Source organism: Rhineura floridana, chromosome 7, assembly GCF_030035675.1.
Source record: "Rhineura floridana isolate rRhiFlo1 chromosome 7, rRhiFlo1.hap2, whole genome shotgun sequence".
Lineage (NCBI taxonomy): Eukaryota > Metazoa > Chordata > Lepidosauria > Squamata > Rhineuridae > Rhineura > Rhineura floridana.
This window is the reverse complement of record NC_084486.1, coordinates 119,768,126-119,788,525: the sequence shown is the minus strand read 5'-3', so window position 1 is coordinate 119,788,525 and position 20,400 is coordinate 119,768,126. Positions and strand designations below refer to the sequence as shown.

General features: G+C 44.2%; 1 long non-coding RNA gene across 1 annotated transcript; it reads left to right on the top strand.

The window, feature by feature from the left end:
* Positions 1-3,807: 3,807 nt before the first annotated feature.
* On the top strand, positions 3,808-20,097 carry LOC133388516 (uncharacterized). Its single transcript, XR_009763845.1, has 3 exons — positions 3,808-3,881; positions 14,118-14,212; positions 20,038-20,097. It is a non-coding gene; the product is annotated as an uncharacterized LOC133388516 (long non-coding RNA).
* The last annotated feature ends 303 nt before the right edge of the window (positions 20,098-20,400 follow it).

Genomic DNA, 20,400 nt, shown 5'->3' with positions numbered 1-20,400 from the left:
TCTAAGGCTCCCCTAAGTCTGACCCCCGCCTTCTGGCCAGACCTCCCCCCTCCCCCAAGCTCTAAAACTACCCTAAGTCTGACCTCCCCTCCTCCCGCCCAGCCCCCCTCTCCCCCAAGATCTAAAGATCCCCTAAGTCCAACCCCTCCTCCCACCCAGACCACTCCTCCCCCAAGCTCTAAGACCCTCCTAAGTCCAAACCCCCTCCCCCCAAATGTCCCTCTTCCCTCGAGCTCCAAACCACTAAAGGGGATGCTAGGCCCCCCTGCCACAACTAATCACCAGCCACCACCAGTCTTCACTCCCACCACTGCTGCCTGCCGCCGCTGTCTGCCGCGCTCACGTCACCGCCATTGCTCGCAGGCTCCCTGATCAGATGGGAACTGCATGGAACAGCTGATCCAAGATCAGCTGGCCAGCGGCTGCAACCTCACAGTCCCCTGATCCCCCTACTCTAGCGGCTGTAGCCACGCACATGGAGGGAATGCTGCCTGTGGTCGCCAAAGGAAAGATGAAGAGGTCGCGATCCCTGTAGCGAAAGAGTGGGAGGTCAGCAGGGGCATAGCCTTAAATAGCCTCCCCTGCTCCTCCCCCCTTGCTGGCACTCTTGGCGCCAAAGAGGCAGGAAGTGGCTCCATGCCCTTCTTCCTGCCCCTTGCACAAAAGCGTTCCCACCCGGACTCTTTTTGGGGCCGGGCGGAGAGGAGCGGCATTCTGTTCTACATTCACCAATAAATGAAAGTATCAGCATGCATATATACCTTACTTACTCAGTGTTCAGTGTCCAAAAATTCAAAAGCACACTTCTTCAAATGCAAGCTTGTACGTCTACAATATATGCAGTAGTTAAACTAGTCGAAATATTTGCTTTACAACATAATCAAAGTTCCATCAGAGTCATTTCCAGCATGACAAATACAACAGTGCACAAACTGATGAGGAGTTTGTGAGTTCATGTTCTAAGCCATGTGGAGGGCCATTGTCCTCCTTCTGACTTCCTTGGTGTAATGAACCAGATCCCATTGACATCAGAATAGATGAGAGAAGGTATGAGGTCATATGAAAAATATCTGCCAGCAGGATAGAATAGATGGTCAATCAAAGCACTTTAAAAAAGTAGCCTTATGGGATCCCCCACATACACACACTTATCACCTTTATTAAAGTTGTATTTTCTCCTGCAGTAGGTGAACACATTAATTCTGCAGTAACATTAACTGAGCAGCAATGATTTTAAAACAACACAGAACTTTAGTTCTTTTATCATCTGCATTTGTGCATGATAAGAAACTATAATTTGGATCATTTACCATTAATTGATTTGTTTGTTTCTGCTTGGTTTTCTATGCTTCATTTCTATGAACATCTTTCTAAAAGTTCGCTAATATTTAACATAAAGCTGCTGCTTATTTAATTTTACTTTATTTAAATCTTGTTAAGTTCCTTTGAAAATATTTTTCTTTATCCCTGTTAATCATACATAGGATAGAAAGAAGCAATTTTATAAATTGGCTGTAATTCCATTACATTTTAATACAGCCAAGATCAATCCATCGAAACAAAAGTGTTATCTGCTAAAAGTTGCTTCTATTGATTGATTTTGCATTATAGCTGTAGCAAGAGACATTCAGCCTTACTGCATTTTAACTGGTTAGGAGAAACAGACGCAGCATCTCTAAATAATACAAGTGGATGTAGCTATGACATTAATTATTTTTAGAACGAATAGAACGAAGCACTCCAAACATTTGGATTATCACATCAATATTATATTTTCATGGGGGTAGAGGCACTTAACTGAAAATGAATAACCAGAAGTTTTGTTTGATTAGTTTATGTGAGCACCAAGTCATTTTAGTCTAATAGTTTTACTTAGTGTAAACCTGCAAAAAAAACAACCCCGCACATTGTATACCTCAGGATGAATGGATCTGTCACTTTCGCTTCTCTTCATTTCTCATTTTTCCATTCTTAAATTTAGTTCTCCAGCAATTTGCACATGTTTTAGTTTTAAAATAGTCATGAAAATTCATCAGCATTTTAGTGCGAATTTCTCTTTATACATACATTTTTGAATGCAATTTTCACTAATACAAACACTGGCCCTTTTTTGAACTGCTGTAATGGTGCAAATTATGTCTGCACTTTCCCAAGTTGCTCACATGGGGGCTGCAATTGATCTGAACCCCACAGGACAAGCTGGCAGTTCCTGCTACAACAGAAATGTCACATGGTATGAGGTATGGAGGAATATTTTCATAGAATCACAGAGTTGGAAGGGGCCTATAAGGCCATCAAGTCCAACCCCCTGCTCAGTGCAGGAATCCAAATTAAAGCATACCCAACAGGGGGCTGTCCAGCTGCCCCTTGAATGTCTCCAGTGTTGGAGAGCCCACCACCTCCTTAGTTAATTGGTTCCATTATCATATCGCTCTCACAGTTAGGACGTTTTTCCTGTTGTTCAGTTTAAATCTGCCTTCCTGTAATTTGAGCCTATTATTCCGTGTCCTGCACTCTGGGACAATCAAGAAGAGATCCTGGTCCTCCTCTGTGTGACAACCTTTCATGTACTTGAAGAGTGCAATCATAACTCCTCTCAGTCTTCTCTTCTCAAGGCTAAACATGCCCAGTTTTTTCAGTCTCTCTTCATAGGGCTTTGTTTCCAGTCCCCTGATCATCCTCATTGCCCTCCTCTGAACCCGTTCCAGTTTGTCTGTATCCTTCTTAACGTGTGGTGTCCAGAATTGGACACAGTACTCAAGATGAGGCCTGACAAGTGCCGAATAGAGGGGAACTAATACTTCATGCGGTTTGGAAACTATACTTCTGTTAATGCAGCCTAAAATATCATTTGCCTCTTTTGCAGCCACATTCCACTATTGGCTCGTATTCAGCTTGTGATCAACAACAATCCCAAGATCCTTCTCACATGTAGTATTGCTGAGCCAAATATCCCCCGTCTTATAACTGTGTATTGGGTTTCTTTTTCCTAAGTGTAGAACTTTGCACTTATCCGTGTTAAATTTCATTCTCTTGTTTTCAGCCCAATGTTCCAGCCTGTCAAAATCCCTTTGAATTTTGTTTCTGTCTTCCATTTTCCTGCTGACCAGAATTCTGTAGCCGAGCAAGCACATGCTTTGCATGCAGAAGGTCCCAGGTTCACACCAGGCAGATGTTATACGTATCTCTTAGACTGTTGTACTGGATTTTGCTTTTGGACCTTCTGCTTTTAATTCTAATGCAAAGCTCCATGTATGCTCCAATGTACACTTGTGGTGGGGGAGAATTTCAGAGAGACTTGGGGTGGGGTGGGATTAAAACTTGTTTTGATGCAGACCTCTATACTGTATATGCTCCAATTAACACTTGGTGGGGGGAAGGGAAAAGATAAATTTAAATAAAATTGTAGGGTTGGGGTTGATAATTGGTGCTTACTCTGATGCACCAATATGAACTTGGGAGGGGGATACTTTCAGAGAAACTTGGGTGTGGTGTTGCTTACTTTGATTGGGGTTTCTCACTCAGATGCAGAACTCCATGCATGCTCCGATGCACATTTGGAGGGTGAGGGGGAGAGAATTAGAGAGAACATCGGCAATTGGCAACTGGCACTTACCTTATCTTCACGTGGTAGCTGCGGGTGAATAGTTTTCTTCCTTCCTTCCTTCTTTTATTTATTGTAATGGCCAGCATTTCCATAGCCTTGTTCCAGCTGGCCATTCTTCCTGTAAGACCCAAGGGGGAACACTGATGTAACATCCTCCCATGCGTATTCCAAGAAGTGCAGCTGACTGGGACACGGCTGCAGGGATGCTGGAGAGCAATGTGAGGCTTTAAAAATGTCGTAAAGGAATAGAATCCAACAGCCACATAAAGTTAAGGTAAGCAGCAATCTCCCTGAAAGTCACCAAAATTCTTTAGACGAGAGCAGCAGAAAACCACCCCTGCTTTTGCCAGGGGGAGGGGAGATTTGCAAGGGGCAGGGAGGTTGGCATAGTACTAGTTTTGCACCTGGAATTGTGCTGGCAGCTGCTTTCTAGGCTTTGCAATCTGAGTATTTTGGTAGCTTTCCCATCAGTCTTTTCAATGGCACTTTTGCTATCTCTCCTTTCTTGCATACATTATAGAGTCAATGTAATCTTTCACCAAAGTGAATGATGGTTTCTCTCCATGTGTTACAATGGAATATGGTCACAGCTCTACCAATTGCACAATAATCCTTTCTAAAGTACTCAATTTAGAGACCCCTGCTGGATGAAACAAGAACTGTATGACCACAAAATAATAACTCTCCACTGCACAGCATGATGCAGTCCTAGCATAGCAGATTTTGCACATCTTGTTGGTTTGCCCAGTGAATTAAAAGATGACTTTCTGGCCTTTGCATTAACTATTTGATAGAATATATATATATATGTATGTATGTATGTATGTATTTGGGAAAGTTAGATTTATCCCTGTATGCTTGCTTTTTTTTTTTTTAAATCATTTTACAAAGACTCGCATTAAAGATTACTAATGGGTAGGAGGATAGAGCTTCTTACAGATTTTTTTCTCTGAGCTGAAGTTTTCTATCATTTTAAAGTTTATTTCTGACTTCTGCGATGTTACCTATAACTACAGAGCTGATGGTAAAAACACCATTCCTTACTTTTTCTCTCCCTCTCCCCCAATTAATTTTGTTCCATGTCTTCTGATAAAGAGCTGCGGAGAACTCAAAAACTTGCTCATGACTTTGTGACATTTTGTTCAATCTTAATCAGTACTGTAGTGGCAAATTCAGAAGTGCAGGGTTCCTTCATGATACTCCATGCTCCCTCACAGCCATGCCCCAGCATTCACTCTCTCTCCTGCAATTACAGAATTATAGAATCAAAATAAACCTGTTGTGTGCATAGGCTTTCCCCTGGTCAATCTTAGTTGTCTAGGGGCTAAACATTGCCAGAAATGTTGTGATTTAAGAATTCTGAAATGAAGCCAAGTGTGAGACTAGGATTTGGGAGACCAAAGTACTTTGTCACGAAGCTCACCTCACTTACCCTAGGAGCCAATCAGCATGAAAGAGGAGGTGGGTGTTAGCTACTGAGAAGGCACTCCAATCAGCATGAAAGGACAAGGAAGCATGTTGTTAGCAAAACGAGAAGACTCTTCTCAGTGGCTAACATGCCCCCCATTCATACTGATTGGCTCTTACATAGGAACCCTGCTCCCAAAATACTAAGGGGTCTACGAGCCCCAGCAACCCTGGATGACTACATCCCTGAAATTGTGATGAACTTGTTGAATGTTTTTCTTATGGAACAACCCAATTATCAACATTTTGTACTATTTGTTTGCTGTACAAAGCAATTTGCAAAAACAAAAGATTCAATAATCAATAAGAAAAAATATGAATTACCAAACCAAAGTCATACTGACAGACAAGGCACTCACATTGTTTACTGTCTACCTATACTACTTGTACTCATCATTTATAAGAAGGCATTGTGGTCTACCCTTTTTTCTGCCACCTTTATATACCATTTACACAATACCATACTACTAGCAGAAGCCAGTAATGATTTGAAACAAATGCTGATGAAAGTTAAAGAGGAAAGTACAAAAGCTGTGTTATGGAAATATGCAGAGATACTCAGTGGTATGAGCTGTGTGTATGCCAATGTGTGTAGCAGGCTTTTACCCTGCATTTAGACCACTGAGACTTAAGACTTAGTAAAATAAGAAAAAACTACTTTATTTATAGAAATACATAGTAGATAGGAAAGACATACCTACTTCTAACTAACTAACTAACTACATTGGAGGCGCAATGCCCAGATTTGGATATTGCCCTTATGGCTCAGGAGAGAGAACAAAGAGAAAGATGTCTCCTCTCTCCTCGGACAGTCAAAGAAGATGACGAAGGAAGGGCAGGTCAGCTTCCCTGAGCATATCAGTTTACAACAGAAGGTAGTTAGCTAGAGAACAGCACAGGTGAAGGACCTAACTCTATCTTCCTTCTGGAATACAAACAAAAGAACCCAAACAGGAGTTGCTCTTGCCTCCACTTCCAACAAGTAGAACTACAGCTGAATGTCAAGAAGACTAAAGTAATGACAACAGAAGATTTATGTAACTTTACAGTTGACAATGAGGACATTGAACTTGTCAAGGATTATCAATACCTTGCAGGGCCTCTGAGAGGAATTTTATCAGGGGGTACAAAGTTTCTTTTGGGTCCCTTTCCTTCTCCATTAGTCATTCTGTTTTTATCCACTACGGTTTTATGCCATGAGCTGTAGCCTGTAAGGTCAAAAAGGGTATGGAAGACGAGAGAGGGGTGGAGTGGAGCGCTCTGTTAATTTTCTGCATTTAAGGCCTTATGCTCTTATACTCCCTCCATGATAAATATAAATAAATATAAATAAAATAAAAGAGGATCAGAGATAAGAAAGCGCATTTGATTTGAACATCTTTGTTTGTGCTACAATACAGACAAGGAGAAAGAATTTACATTGAAACAAGGTAGATAAACTTACTATTTACTTTAAAAAAAGAGCTTTCCTGGCCTTTTTTTGTGAAAAATTTCAAATCACAGCATGAAAATTAATTGTTCTGGCAATGTTTGATTCAATACTTAGCCTGGCCAAATCCACAAGACATTCCTGAGACATTGTAGACCTTAAATAATTCTTAATTAGCTTAAGTTTGCTAAATGACCTCTCTCCAGAAGCTACTGTTGCTGGAATTGTTAATAGTATTCTTAAGCTAACACAAACATTTGGAAACAGGTCACCAAGTCTGTACTCTGTTAACAAGTTCAACAGATCTAATGGCTTTAACTGTGCATTTACAACATTTGCTTTATGAACTGAGGGTAAATGTTGCATTTATTCCAAGATAAGATCATAAACATCCATCGGGACCTTGACTCCAATATTGCAACAGTTGAATCTAATGAGGTGTCCAGAACACAGTCTTGTCCTGTTTTATTGGATGAGTTTCAGTTGGTACAGCTCGAGGATGTGGACAAGGTGCTTGGACAGGTACGGGCGACCACTTCCGCTCTGGACCCTTGCCCCTCGTGGCTAATAAAAGCTAGCAGAAATGGAACTGCCGGCTGGGCCAAGGAGGTGATTAATGCCTCCTTACGAGAGGGAGTGGTCCCACCTTGCCTGAAACAGGCGGTAGTGAGACCGCTCCTAAAAAAGCCCTCCTTGGACCCTGACAATTTTAACAACTATAGGCCAGTAGCAAATGTTCAATTTCTGGGCAAGGTTCTAGAGCGCGTGGTCGCTCGCCAACTCCAGGCCCTTTTGGATGAAACTGATTATCTGGATCCATTTCAATCAGGCTTTCGGCCGGGGTTTGGTACAGAAACAGCCTTGGTCGCCCTGTATGATGACCTCTGTCGGGAGAAAGACAGAGGGAGTGTAACTCTGTTGATTCTCCTTGATCTCTCGGCGGCTTTTGATACCATCGACCATGGTATCCTTCTGGGGCGACTCGCGGATTTAGGAGTTGGAGGCACTGCTTGGCGGTGGCTGTGCTCCTATCTTGGGAATCGTCTCCAGAGGGTGATGCTTGGGGAACATTACTCGAGTCCCTGGGTGCTACAATATGGGGTCCCGCAGGGCTCAGTTCTGTCCCCCATGCTTTTTAATATCTATATGAAGCCGCTGGGCGAGGTCATCAGGAGTTTTGGAGTGCACTTCCAGCAATATGCTGATGATACGCAGCTCTATTTCTCCTTTTCATCTTCTTCAGGTGAGGCTGTTGCTGTACTGAACCGCTGCCTGGCCACGATAATGGACTGGATGAGAGCTAACAAACTGAAACTCAATCCTGACAAGACTGAGATGCTGTTGGTTGGGGGGCCCTCTGCTCAGATGGTTGATGTCAGACCTGCCCTAGATGGGGTTACACTCCCCCTAAAGGAACAGGTCCGTAGTTTGGGGATCTTATTAGATCCGCTTCTGTCACTCGAGGCCCAAGTAGCCTCGGTGGCATGAAATGCATTCTACCAGCTTCGGCTGGTAGCCCAACTACGACCCTATCTGGACAGGGAGAACCTAGCCTCAGTTATTCACGCTCTGGTAACCTCTAGATTGGATTACTGTAATGCTGTCTACGTAGGGTTACCTTTGAAAACGATTCGGAAACTTTAGCTGGTGCAGAATGCCGCGGCCAGAGTTCTTACTGGGACGAAGAAATTCGACCACATAACACCTATTCTGGCCCAACTGCACTGGCTTCCAATACGTTTCCGGGCCAGATTCAAAGTGTTGGTCCTTACCTATAAAGCCCTTAATGGCACTGGACCACAATATCTGATGGAACGCCTCTCTCGCTATGTTCCTACCCGTTCACTCCGCTCGACGTCTAAGGCCCTTCTCTGGGTCTCAACTCATACAGAGGCCCGGAGAACAGTAACAAGATCTAGGGCCTTTTCGGTGGTGGCCCCTGAATTATGGAATGCCCTCCCAGATGAGATACGCCTGGCGCCTTCTCTGTCATCTTTTCGGCGCCAGGTAAAAACCCACCTCTTCACCCAGGCATTTTAAGTTTTTTTTAATTTAATCTTATGTTTATTTTCTTTTACTCTGTTTTTAAATATGTTTTATAATTGTATGCGCAATACACACTTGCTTGTATTTTAAATATTGTGGTTTTATCGTGTTGTACACCGCCCTGGGAGCTGTTAGCTATAGGGCGGTTTAGAAATGCAATTAAATAAAATTCTTTTCCGAAATCATCACCATTAAGGTCAGCAGGATATTGCTCTGATGAAGATAAAGCTTTTCTCTCCACATCACTTTCGGACATGGTGAGATATTTCCACAAGAAATCATTTTTTTCTGCCAACTGCTTAACAGCATTGAAGCAGACAGTTAATCCTGCTATAACATTTTTTTACCAAAATGTAAAACACACACTTTCTGAAGTAGGCCTCTTTTGGAGTATCATCTGTGTCATTCATTTCTTCCAAGTTAGCATCAGGTGTGCTGTCGTCATGCGGCCTTGCCCTCTTGCGCCTAACTCCGTCACATCTATGAGAGAGTTTTATTTCTATATTTAGGTTTGATGCAACCAATTTGGCTTCATTCCACATGCATTTCCAGTTCTTTCAAAGTTTTGTCAGCTCTGTGAGGAGAGTTTCTATGTTTGCTACTTCAACATCCAGTGTGACATCTCTAGCTTGGATGACCTTGTTGCAATATCTATGCCAGCTAATATTTTGTACCACACGGCTGACATTAACACACAGGCAAAAGATGTCACATATAATAAAACTCCATGGACTTCATTTCTTGTTTTGGCCATCAAATTTAGTTCTAGGAGGTCTTCCAGTGCTAATTTAATGCCAGGCAAGTGAGCTGCAAAAGGCTTTACACATTCAACCCGATCTGACCATCTTGTTTCAGACATACCATGAAGAGAACAACCAATACGGTTTTGTATGATCCATATCTTTATTATGGTCAATAACCCATCAAAAGGGATAAACAACAATCAGGTTACAAACCAAGAAGGATAAAAGATCATTAAAAATTAATAAAAGGCAAACAACAACTAAAACTTTAAGAAAACAAGGATAAGCGTTTACATTGCGCTGCATAAAAGAACTTTGCTACTGGTACCAAATGATCACTAATAGCGCCAGATAAAAGCCAGGCCAATTGAAGTTTGGGAGATATATTGGGTCATTTGTTAAGAAAGGGCAATATGTATAGGTCCCTTTCCGCTAGATATAGCAGACAGGAAAAAAGAACGTGAGAAAGCGATTCAATCAAGCCTTCCTTGCACGGGCACGTACGTTGCACTAGGGGTATGCCCTGAAATCTGCCCTCCAATAGAGCTGAATCTAAGCAGTTAAAACGGGCCTTAGAAAATGCTAAGCGATATTTGGGATTCGTTAGGGCCTCGAGGTAGGGAGCGTGCTTTAATAAATTAAAACTCAAATTATGATAAAGGGGCGAGCAAACTTTAGCTGCTGCTTGTAATGTGGTTTGTCTATCAATGTCTTTGAGCTGAGACCAGATATACTGTCTGGCCTTACAAAAATCTAGGGAAGAAATAAATTCTATAGACAAACCTAACCTAAAAAGTTTATCTGAAAAGGATTTCATCCAAGTGGATTGGTACCCGTCTTCCCATAGGAGCGACAGATATCCAATAGGACAAGTATACGAGATTTTAGTCCAATAGTTGAAGGCAAGAATCCACGCTTGGCATTCAACCGAGCATAGACCAGCTTCTAATCTTAGGGCCGCACTTGGGACGCAGTTTGGAACTCCAAAAATTTGATGTAAGAAAATGGAGAGGACTGCTTCTATAGTGACATTAAATGCGTGGACCCAAAGTGGAGCCCCATAAAGAAGTTGGGCTAGAATTTTTGCTCTGAAGACTTGGATAGCTGCCGGAATAAACTGCCCCCCTTTGTGGTAATAATATCGTACAATGCTCTTCAGTGTAGTGCGAGCCGTCGCAACTGCTGCACGAATGTGGGGCATCCAAGAGAGAGAATAGTGAAAAGTGATACCCAAATATGTGTATGCTTTTACTTGCTCGATACAATGGCTACTAATTTTCCAACTGGTTGTTCGGAAGGATTTTGCAAATACTAAAATTTTTGTTTTAGCAAAATTTATTGTAAGTAAATTATCCGAACAATAGGACATAAAAATTCTAATTAAACGTAGCAGGCCAATTTTAGAAAAGGAAAGCAGAGCCGCATCATCCGCGTAAAGCAAAATAGGGCAATTACTTCCTCTGATTTTAGGTGAATGAAGATCAGACAAACGGCAGTTGGGGGCCAGATCATTCATAAAAAGGTTAAAGAGGAGGGGAGCCAGAACACATCCCTGTCTGACTCTTTTCGAGATGTGGATTAAGTTGGATAGACCCCCATTTCGCCCACAGCGAACTCGGAGGGAGGTGTTCAGATGGAGGTTATGCAACAAAAACAGCAGCCTTTTGTCGATGGTTGTGTTAGCCAATTTGGACCAGAGAATGTCTCTCGGGATGGAATCGAAGGCAGACCTCAGGTCGATGAAAGCAACGTAAAGGCCACTGCCCACTTGATTCCTGTACTTTTCCGCTAGATGTTTTAAAAGTAGGCAGTGGTCCACGACGGATCTGCCATTCCTGAAGCCCGCCTGTTCCCATCCCAAGACTTTTTCCTCTTCCATCCACTCGGACAGTTTCCTCTTTAGGTAGCTGGTATATAACTTTCCAACTACCGAAAGCAGGCTAATGGGCCTATAGCTAGAGGGCTCTTTCCTTGGACCTTTTTTATATATGGGCACAACTATGGCTTCTTGCCATGCCCGCGGAAACTGTCCAACATTATTAATCAATGTAAAAAAGTTGGCAAGGGCCGGAGCCCACCATTCTGGATGTGCTTTCAGAAGTTCCGGGGGGATGTTATCACCACCCGGAGCTTTGGCCGGTCTTAAGTTGTTGATCAAATCAATTATTTCCTGCTGTGTGACCGGCAGCCAGACTGGGAGATTTTCATGATCAACGTGACACGAGAGCTGTAAGGGAGAGTGACAGGAGTCCTTTTGAAAGTCAGCAAAAAATTGTTCCCACACCCCTGACGAGATGTTACAAGGCACAAAGTTAGTGGGTTTAATAGAGCCATTGACTAAATGCCAAAAGCCTTTGGAATTTTTGGCTTGGGCTGCCTGCCTCAGAGATTCCCACTCCTTCAGTAATGCAAGCCTTTTTTTATTAATTATAAGAGCCTTATATTTCCTTTTGATGTTGTAGTAAGCATCGGGCAGGGAGGTGGCGTTTTGCTGCCGGTAACATAAATAAATTTCTTTTAATTGTCTTTTCAGGGTTAAACATTCTAGGTCGTACCAAGTATGTGAGCCTGAGCAGGTCTTTGTGTGGGTAGCAGTGGTACATGAGACTAGTATCGGTTGAAGAGTCCTTACTAAAGAGTCATAAACAGTTAGAGACTCAGGGAGATTAGTGGAATTAATAAGAGACTCTTGGGTGGACATAGCGTAGGACGATGCTATAAAATCTGCGATTTTAGAAGCGACTTTCAGAACCCAAATGGACCATTTAGATTTGAAATACGCATGATTAACAACCGGGTTATATACTGTCTCTAAACAACATTTCACATTTAACTGAACTAAGAGGGAAATAGGTAAATGGTCACTGTCTAATCTCTTACCGACCATAAAGCTTGTTATTGAATTCAGTAGGTGGGAGGAAATGATCGCATAATCTATCACACTACTTCCCCTATTTGATATGTAGGTGAATTCCGCCCAGGGATCAAGAGGACTTAGGCCATTAAGAATAATTAAATTACGACTGCCCACCATTTGAGTTAAACAGATACCCTGAAAATTAACACACTGATCCTTAGAGATCCTCTCCTGCTCTGGGACCAGGTGAGTGTTTGCTTCACCCCCCCCCCAGAGCGTGGAGGCAAGGAGGCTCTCGTTGTTCTGACCTATTCTAGCATTAAAATCTCCCAAGATTATTACTGAGGCTTTAGGGAATCGAGCCTCCAGTTCTGTAATATAAAGCTCCAAATCCTCCCATACTTGTTCAGTGTGGGCCCTATCTTTAGCAGGAGGTATATAAACATTAATTAAAATAAAAGATACTGGTCCAAATGTCAGAGTAACCGCCATAGCGTAATTATGACATGGCGAGATATCACTGATATGCACGGAAAGTGCCGTGGAAATGAAAATTGCCATACCACCCTTAGGGCGGCCTTTGACTTTAGACAATGGAAAGACTGCTGGGCAAACTATGGGGACAAAGCCATCCATAGCTAAGTCTCCAGCAGACCAGGTTTCCTGCAAACAGATTATATCATACTGGTTTAGATACTCGATAAAATCTGGCGTATTATGTTTGGCAGACCATCCTGCTATATTCCAGGAGAGTAGATGAAGCGGACGTGGCGCCGGCGTGGATGTCAGGGAGTTGTGCGAAGGCTGTAATGGGCCAGAAGGAGGGAATGCCTGATTCTGTAGAGGTCAGTGCAAAACTTCAGTATGGTTTAAAAGGCCCAGTTCGTCCAAAAAAACTGACCCTGAAGATGGATGCAGTCCCAGGGTTTTGACATAGTTCAGGGGTGGTTTAGGAGCGGGGGTCGCCATCACAGAGGAAGGAAAAATTGTCTCTTTCCCAATGGGGCTTGCCGGCTGGTTCGTATCCATGAGGCATTGAATTAAGTACTGAAGTTTTTGAATAATCAGCTCTCTCCCCGGCTCGGATAAATGGGAACATAATTCCGCCAAGTGAGCCTCTTCCGGCTCCAACTCGCAGAGCAAGGTGGAAAGCGAAGGAGACAAGGGGGGGATGCAACGGATTGACATTGGGAGAGTTCCTTGGCAAGAGAGGGGCCAGAGATAGTCGGAGATCCTGCCTCTAAAAGAGACGCGCTTCTTGAACAGGCAAGGTGAGGCCATAAAGGAGTTGGACCAGTCGAATTAGTATAATAACGCTGGATGTATAAGCCTTTGATATAGAAGTCCGCCCTTGCTCGATATATCTGGGTAGCTAATACCGATGAATGAAAAGTAACAATTAAACACCATGCACCCGATCTGGTAGATATATTAACCAAGGATTTGATGTAATTAGTAGGCCGCAGTGAATGTAAAAGTTCAGCAAAGCAATTGTCCAAAAAGGGCACACTTGGAAAGGTGGGCCAACCTCTTGTATTCATAGAGTTGTAAGATATAACCAGTTTTCCAGACTGGAGAATAAGATTCCACGGTCATGGCTGGATGTTAGCACAAGGAGTCCTTTTATTCAAATGAAGGGCCGCTGAAGAAAAGCTCTCATCCTCCGAGTTGATTATAGATTCGGTATGTAACTCCACGTTGGAAGACACGGAGGAAGTGGACTGCTGGAGACTTTTGTTAGCCGACAAGGACCTAGCATGCCTCCTCGCGATGGTATCCAACCTTTGTGTGTCTATCAGCTTAAATAGAGGTTTGAAATTCATTTTTGAAGCTGGAATAATGCTGGTTTTTTTAAGATTCTTGGATTTTTTACAAGTCCTTGATGGATTTTGCTTTTGCCTCTCACGCTTTGCTTTCCTAAGCTGCTGCCGCTTATTATTCTTTTTCCTTCTTCCCTTCCTCCTGCAGACACCTCCTGCTGGATAGTGTCCAACAAGTTCATTTGAGAGCATTGCTCCAAGGTGTTAGGTGAGGAAAAAGGACCTCGGGATTTCACCAGGGTGGTGAGTAGACTGTTGGTTTCAATAATGAATGATTTAATCAGACTCAATTCCTGCAACATGAGGGATTTCCAGCCCGGCTCTGTAGTTTTGAAGACAGAAGCAGCAGGTATTGGAGAGCGTACTTCAAAAGACCCAGCTAAAGAAACATCTTCGCTAGATAGATCTTGAAGTGAGTCTATGGTGACAATCTCTGTAGGTGGTGCATCATACAGTGAGTCAGTAGAGCGGTTAAAACCAGCGTCAGCCAGCTCTGCGGCCAAGCTTTTAACTTCTATTGTGTCAGCGTTAACATTAACTGCATAGTTGTTCACTGAAAGAGGTTTCTCTAAGGACCATTCATGAGTCACTGGGCAAGAATTAGGTTCCTGAGAAAACTGTGAAAATAACATAGAATGCTGTGTGTCCAGAGTCCGTGGAAAATAGTTGGTTATCTTTGTTTGTAGTTTGATTAATCTGCTTCCTTCTTCCATAACCACCCAATTCCCAACTTCTTGTAACTAATGTTAATGTTGAATATCTTCTTGGGTGGTCTTAACTTGAAGGTGTAAAATAGAGCAGTAACACGCTCGTCTCCAAGGAAACGTGCAGGATTGCCTAGGTAATTAGCTATAATCAGTTCCAGTGCAATAACTTCCTTAGTGGGGGGAGCCCGGCTCAGCTCCTCTCCAGATAAACTGCGGCAGATAACAAAGTTAATGGCAGCAATTAACGCTGGGGAAAAGGCGAGCCTTCCCGTTCTTTACTATTGCCTTGTCAACAAGGACAAACCAGCCAGAGGCTCCTTTGCAACCACCTTTTAGTGTCAGGAATTTTGGTAACAAGAGCTCTGTTTGATAATAATGAAAAGCACGTATATAAAACAAAAATAACAATTGCCACAGGAGCTCGAAGCGAAGCGTCTTACCGGAAGAGGTCCTTACGGTTTTGTAGTAATTCCCACCGCTTAGCACTGGAACTGAACAGGTGGTACACAGTTTGAATTGTTCCGAAAAAGGTTATTGCTTCAGGTATGCATTCAGCAGCATCATTTCCACATAAGTTGAGTGTGTGACAACCGCAAGGTGAAAAAATTGCTGTTGAGCATTGTTCTTGTATTTTTGCTTGTGCGCCGTTGTATTTTCCGGCCATATTTGCCCCATTATCGTAGCCTTGAGCTCTACAATCACTGAGAGGAATAGCATGTTCTTTCAATGTATCCATTATCAACTGAGCAATTTCTTCCCCTCTTGTTGCTATAATCTGCAAACTTGAGAAATCTTTCTTGAATCTCATACTGCGTTTCTTTTAAAAGTACGTATCTCAAAAGTAATGCTGTTTGTTCAATATGGGAAGAATCTGGTGTGGAATCTACTATTATTGCAGTAGAATCTACTACTACTGCAAAGTACTTTGCAGATTGCCTCTCAAGCAAAATGTGTTGTTTCACAAGATTCAAGTATTCTGCAATAAATTCATTTTGTGAGTCAGGGGACAGATAATGAACTTGAAGCCGCTCACTCCTTTTCTGTGACTCCTCTACACTTAGCACATGTTCCTGAAGGATGGGGTCCCACCTGGAGAGCAGTTCAATGAGTCCTAAAAAGTTTCCACTGTTTGAATCACCAATTCGATGGGATGAACCAGTAAATGCTAGACCACGTTCTCCCAAGAAGAGTACAACATCGATGATGCGCTTTAAAAGGTTGTGGGGCCATGATATTATGCTAGGCGGCAGATCCTGGAGAGGCATGCGTGGCAGGCCATGCCAGTCTAGGGGAACAAGGGATAGATGCATAATATCCATTCCTTGTTCTGGGCCTGTTCACAACCAGAAGATAACTGGGGGATGAAGGACTCCTTCCAATCTTTGACTGCTGTTGTGTAACGCCAGGTCTGTGGTGCAGAAAACATCTCTCATCCATGATATGATCTTGGATGAGAACGCAGATCTGGTGTGTATTACGGAGACCTGGCTGGACGAGGCCTCAGCTCCTATACTTGAGGCCATGTGTCCAGCCGGTTTCCAATACGCACAGCAGCCGAGGACTGGTAGGCAGGGAGGGGGAGTGGCAGTCATCTATTGGGGATCTTTGGGTTTTGCCAGACCCCGTCTCCATGAGACCAAGTTTGTTGATTGCATGTACTGGAGGTTGGGTCCGAAGGGCAGTTTAGGGATTCTTCTTGTGTACCGCCCACCCCGCTGAACAGCAGACTCCTTGACCGAGGTGCTCGAGGTGGTCTTGGTGTGCAGTTGCTTTCCCCCAACCTACTGGTTGTAGGGGACTTCAATGTACACGCCGAGACTGCCCTTTTGGGAGCCCCTCAGGATTTCATTGAAACCATGACTTCTTGGGATCTGCACCTTAGTAATATGGGACCCACCCATGTAGCCAGTCATGCTATTGACCTTGTGTTTGTCTCGGGAGGGGAGGGAAGTGTTCTGAAAATAGGGGCTGTTTCTTCTAACCCCGTGTCATGGTCAGATCACTATCTGGTGAATATAGACCTCTCGAGGCCACACACCCTCCGCAGGGGACAAGGACCTATTAGGATGGTCCGCCCCAGATGCCTGATGGAGCCTAAGGGTTTCCTGAATGCGCTGGGGGATTTGGAGCTGACTGAAGGACGCCCGGTCGAAGCCCTGGTGATGGAGTGGAACAGGGAGATCACTAGGGCAGTGGACCAGGTGGCTCCAAAACGTCCTCTCCCCCTGAATAGAGCTCAGATAGCACCCTGGTATACACCACGGTTGCGGGGTCTGAGACAGGAGGTGAGACGACTTGAGCGCCGGTGGCGGAAATCTCGCACTGAAGACGATCGGACACTGGTTAGAGCAGCAATAGCTGCCCACCACGTGGCAACAAAGGCAACAAAGAAGGATTTCTTTGTGGCCTCTATTGTGTCGGCAGAGTGTTGTCGCAGGAGATTGTTCCAAGTGGTCCGAAGCCTGGTCAGTCCAGTTGCTCAGGATCCCATGGAGCATTCTAAAATCTCCTGTGGTACTTTTGCTAAACACTTTGCCGATAAAATCGAGCACCTGAAGAGCATGATTCCGTTTGCCGTGGATACAGGTAGTGGGCCAGAGTCGGCCAGTTGCATTCCGGTCCGGTGGGATCGATTTCAGCCTCTTCTCGCTGAGGAAGTGGACAAGGTGCTCAGTACTGTGAAGCCAACCACCTGGCTTTTTGATCCTTGCCCTTCGTGGCTCATTATGAGCTGCAAAGAGACACTGAGCGAAGGGATCAAGGCAGTGATAAATGCATCCTTGAAAGAGGGTGCAATGCCATCAGACCTCAAGGAGGCGGTGATAAAGCCCATCTTAAAAAAACCCTCCTTGGATCCCCAAGAGTTGAATAACTTTCGCCCAGTCTCTAATTTACCATTCTTGGGCAAGGTGATTGAGCGAGTGGTGGCTAAACAATTACAGACACACTTGGATGAAGCGGATTATTTAGATCCATTCCAATCGGGCTTCAGGACTGGACATGGAACTGAAACAGCCTTGGTCGCCCTGGTGGATGATATGAGGAGGGCGTTGGATAGGGGAGAATATACCTTCCTCGTCCTCCTGGATCTCTCAGCGGCTTTCGACACCATTGACCACGGTGTCCTTTTAAATTGCCTAGAGGGATTGGGAATAGGAGGCACTGTTTTACAGTGGTTCCGTTCCTATCTCTCTAATCGGCACCAACGGGTGGCATTGGGAGATGAGGTTTCAGACCCTTGGCCTCTTAATTGTGGAGTACCACAGGGTTCTATCCTCTCCCCCATGCTATTCAACATCTATGTGAAACCGCTGGGGGCCATCATCAGGAGTTTTGGGCTGCAGTGTCACCAATATGCGGATGACACTCAGCTCTACCTCTCATTTAAGTCCTCACCAGAGTTGGCTGTGGATACCGTGTACAAGTGCCTGGAATCCGTAAGTGGATGGATGGGAGAGAACAGACTGAAACTGAACCCCGACAAGACTGAGGTGTTGCTTGTGGGAGACAAAAGAAGGTTGGGAATTACAGACCTGGCTGTGGAGACCTTGTCCAAATGCCTGGAGTCCATAAGTGGATGGATGGGAGAGAACAGGCTGAAGCTAAATCCCAACAAGACCGAGGTATTGCTCGTGGGTGATAAGAGAAGGCTGGGAAACTTAGACTTGGTGCTTAATGCGGTGAAATTACTCCTGAAGGACCAGGTCCGCAGCCTGGGGGTCATTCTTGACTCCCAGCTGTCCATGGAGGCTCAGGTCTCAGCAGTGAGCCGGGCAGCTTGGTACCAATTACATCTGGTACAGAGGCTGCGACCCTACTTTCCTGTTCATCTGCTCCCACGAGTGATACATGCCCTGGTCTCCTCTCATTTAGTCTACTGTAACGCGCTCTACGTGGGGTTACCCTTGAAAACGGTCCGGAAATTGCAGCTGGTACAGAACGCGGCGGCTCGCTTGATAACGCAGAGCTGTCGCCGGGATCATATCACCCCAGTGTTGATAGATCTACACTGGTTACCAGTTGTTTACCAGGCCCAATTCAAGGTGTTGGTATTGACCTTTAAAACCCTATACGGTTTAGGCCCAGTTTATCTGAAGGAACCCCTCCAGCATCACCAATTATGCCACCAAACAAGATCGGCCTCACAAGACCTTCTCTCAGTCCCACCGGTGAAAACAGCTAGGCTGGTGCGGACCAGAGAGAGGGCATTTTCAATTGTGGCCCCCACCCTCTGGAACTTGCTTCCTTTTGACCTTCGACATGCCTCCTCCCTGATGGCTTTTTGCCGAGCCTTAAAAACCTGGCTATTCAGGCAGGCCTATGGGATTTCTGGGGTGGATTAGTTTTTATGGTATATCAATTGAAAGATGGTTTTAGATGAATTAATGTTGATGTTGTGAATTGTTGATTGTATATTGTTTTATTGTTTTATATTGTATTTTGTATTGTTGTACGTCACCCAGAGTGTCCATTAATTCGGACAGATGGGCGACTAACAAATAAAATTTTATTATTATTTATTATTATTATTATTAATGGGGTGAGACTACCCCTGAAGGACCAGGTCCGCAGCCTTGGGGTCATTTTGGACTCCCAGTTGTCCATGGAGGCTCAGGTTTTGGCAGTGAGCCGGGCAGCTTGGTATCAATTACATTCGATACAGAGGCTGCGACCCTACCTTCCTCTTCATCTGCTCCCACAGGTGATACATGCCCTGGTCTCCTCCCGCTTAGACTACTGTAATGCGCTCTACGTGGGGTTACCCTTGAAAACGGTCCGGAAGTTACAGCTGGTACAGAATGCGGCGGCGTGTTTGATTACGCATAGCCGTCAACGTGATCATATCACTCCGGTGTTAATAGATCTTCACTGGCTACCAGTTTTCTACCAGGCCCAATTCAAGGTGTTGGTGCTGACCTTTAAAACCCTATACAGTTTCGGCCCAGTTTATCTGAAGGAGTGCCTCCAGTATCACCAATTATGCCGCCTGACGAGATCAGCCTCACAAGACCTTCTCTCGGTCCCACCAGTTAAAACAGCTAGGCTGGTGCGGACCAGAGAGAGGGCATTTTCAATTGTGGCCCCCACCCTCTGGAATTCCCTTCCTTTGGATCTGCGACTTACCCCTTCCCTGCTAGGTTTTCGCCAAGCCTTAAAGACCTGGCTATTCAGACAGGTCTATAAGATCAGGGTGGATTAGTTTAAAGTGTTAATTGATGGTTGCTTTTAGATGGATTATGATTGTTTATAATATGTGTATTGTATTTTATACTGTTGTACGTCGCTTAGAGTGTCCGTTAACCCGGACAGATAGGCGACCCACAAATAAAATTATTATTTATCATTATTATCATTTCACAGCTTCAGTTCTGATTGACGCTTCTAAGATGATGTCAACTCCTGTCTCAGACAGCAGGCGCCTTTCTAGTTCTCGCCAAGCTAGGTAATATTCTCTGTGACTATTGCCTTTTTCATGTTTTGGGATCTTGTAGGAAAGTTTCCGCCACTTCCCATTAGAATCCCAGCCTTCAGCAGATACCAGTGCAGACTTAGACGCAGAAGTGCTAGTCTTGACTGTCTTGTGCCAAAATAATTGACATGGAAAGCAATATGAAGCTTGTTTCTGTTGACTCCAGACAAGCCAGTCTCTTACATGTAGTTCTCCATTAGTGCTTTGAAATTTCAGTATGCTTTCTGGGAACACTTGATCGCAGGTGTCTTTTG